The following is a 3,255-nucleotide window of genomic DNA, read 5'->3' on the forward strand; positions in this document are numbered from 1 at the left end:
GGCATACAAAAAGTGGACTTATGGTATGCTAAGGACTCATCTTTCAATTTAGTTGGCTATTCAGATGCAGATTTTGCAGGATGTAAACTTGAAAGAAAAAGCACCAATGGATCATGTCAGTTTCTGGGAGAAAGACTGATTTCCTGGTTCAGAAAGAAGCAAATATCCATAGAAACTTCCACAATTGAAGTAGAATATCTAGCTGCTGGAAACTGCTGCGCCCAACTGCTCTGGATTCAGCAACAACTGAAAGATTATTGATTCATTGCAGAAGAATCACCAATCTTTTGTGACAACACTTGCACAATTGTGATTACATACAATCCAATTTTTAACTCCAGGACAACACATATCGATGTCAGACATCACTTCATCAGAGATAATGCTCTCAAGAAGGAGACCAGACTGAATTACATTTCAACGTAACTGAACAACAGGCAGCGGACATATTCACCAAGCCACTACCCGAGACTAAATTTTCTTATTTCTGAAATATTCTTGGTTTAGTTGATTTATCTTAGTTTTTTTAAACAATTTTATAGGTTGATTCATTTCCGAGATTAAGTGCAGGAAATAATAAAGCATTAAAGGGAAAACAGCATTGAACAAAATAAAATTTTTATTGATATAGTTGAACTTGTACAATAGAAATTTTCCTATATAATGCCTCCCTCCAGTAGGTCAACCAAGTGGTTAACTCACTAGTAGTATTCTTTGGGAAGTCCTATGAGAAGGCGATCCTTTTCAGAACCTTTTGCTCCTTAAGAAGCATCAGAAGATAGACACCTTCATCATTGAAGATGTCAGCAGCATGCGCCACACAGAGTCGCCGCTGATACTTATTTTCTATTGCCACTCGTTTCCTCGTGGCAACAAGTCCTTCCTCATAGAAAGACTGCAGATTTTGGATCTTGTTCTAGGTAGATAGCGTCTTTTCCAAGACACTATCCTTCATCTTGAGCTTTCTCGCAGCCACTATAGACCGCATGAACTCATCCGCCATGTCTGGTTGCTGGGAACAGCTCGCCTTATCCATTTGTTACTGCCTTGATAATTATTATCTGCTGGAATATTCAAAGTGATTTTGTGACTAACTAGTTTGTTCTTATTTATAGACTCGGAACCATACAAAGGGACGCAAAAGTAGAGATCTCTGTCAGTCATCAACGGTTCATTCTCCAAGGATGAAATCATTTCACCATATCTAACGCATATAATTAGGGAGAACGTGGAATTATAATTGATTAACTAATAAGACAATTATCAATCGGTCTTAAACTGAATTGATTTCGGTCCCAACTGATCATTCAGTTCTCAACCTAACTGATCTTATCATATACGTTAACTGATTATCAATTCAGTTGAGATTCCACAATTATTTTTATGATTTTCAAAATTACTTCATTAATTATGTTATTCATTGTCTAGTGATTGAAAACTTTGTCACAAGTAGTTCAATCGACTCAATTTCTATAGTTACAGATGAAGTAAACGCTTTTTATTCAAAGTAATCTCGAACTGCCACGTGTCCTAAATTTGAATAGTCACAAACATAAATATTCGTGCCTCCCTCATTCAGTTCACTTTACTATATTCTAAACTCTCAAGCATTCAAACACTCAGAGCGTTTCTTTTTGCAGAAAATCTAAGCTAATGGCAAGCCAAACCCCAGCCTTCATTCTCAACGCAATGGCAATCGACTTTGACTCTGTTCTATCTGTCTCAGATGAAGCTGTTAGAAGCGTATTTGTGAAGCTTGAAGCTGCTGGTCTGAAGAAATTCTTGGGAGTTGCAACCCAAGTCATTTATCCTAAAGAAATTCAAGAATTTTATGCCAACAACAAGATTTCTGATGATGGAAAGATTATTATGACCATCAACAATTAGGTACTGATTGTGGACGAAGAATCCTTCAGTAATCTCTTCCAACTCCCAACTGAAGGTTTGTCTTATTTCTCTGAGATCAAACTAGCTGATATTGAAGAGATGCAGACTCTGTTGTCTTTCGATGAGAATAAAATCAAAGTTTCAGATCTCAAGTGTTGGCTGATATTATTGCAAAGGACGCCCTCTCCAAGGCAGGTTTATTCACTGCCCTCACCCTTGAAAAATTTCAAATCATGACTACGATCATGAAAGGCACAAGATTGAACTGGTCAACCATTATTTTAAATATCCTTAAAACATGGTTCAATATTCCAAGCAGTCGAATGGTTTCGCTCTGCAGCTCATCTATTCGCTGAAGAGCTCTGGTCTCATTGATGACTCAGATGAAAAGTCATCCAAGTTCAAGGTGTTCAACGCAAAGAACGTTCAGCAACTGAAAACCAAGTTGGACATCTCGCATGAAAATTTTATCAAGATCAAACAAGAGATTAAGATGATGGCAGCTCCCAAATCTGTGAAGAAAGCCAGAACCAAAGAAGCGGTTAAGAAACTAACAATCAAAAGAAAACTGATTGCCAGTGAGAGTGATTCGGAAAAGAAACCATCTACAAAGATTTTGAAGAAGCCACGGTCTCAGAAGACCATACAAACTGCTTCTGGAGTGATTCCAGATGATATACTGATGCCTACTGGGGCTGAGACACCCATAATTACTATACCAATTCGGTCAGTTCCAGTTGCACCATCAGCGGAAAGGACTCAGCTGAAGAAGCTAGCTGATCATCCACTGAAGCTTGTCACCGAATCTGGTGAAAAATTTAAGATTGTTGGACATCGAGTACCTCCTATCATTGTCACAAGACTAACTGTTCTACCAATTGCTCGACCAAAAGGTGTGATAATTTGAGAAAAAGTAGATTCAACTACCATGGGGCTGACCATTTCTCACGCCCTAACTGACCCAAAAAGGCAAGGGCAAGTTGATTGAAGAGCCCAGGCCAACCAACACAGTTCAGACTCACATCGATCTCATTTGGAATGAGATAAATGAGTTGGCTGAGTCTAAGATGGAAGATTTTGATGAAGGGGTCAAGTTTCACACTGTATTGTATGTCAGACGTGAAACGTCCACTACTCGTTTTCTTAAAAAGTACTAGAAATTTTTGTTTTTTTAAAAACCTCTAATAGATCGGCCGAACCATACACAAAAATATAAAAGTATTTTTGGACCATTTTCAAAATAAAACAACCAACTAATATTTCAAAATCCAAAGGATATAGTTTGAAACATAAAATCGTCAATCTTTCAAATCCTAACTTAGCAAAATTGCTAAAACTGTAACGTCCCGAAAATTTGAAGGTCCACGT

Source organism: Primulina huaijiensis, chromosome 1, assembly GCF_012295235.1.
Source record: "Primulina huaijiensis isolate GDHJ02 chromosome 1, ASM1229523v2, whole genome shotgun sequence".
Classification (NCBI taxonomy): domain Eukaryota; kingdom Viridiplantae; phylum Streptophyta; class Magnoliopsida; order Lamiales; family Gesneriaceae; genus Primulina; species Primulina huaijiensis.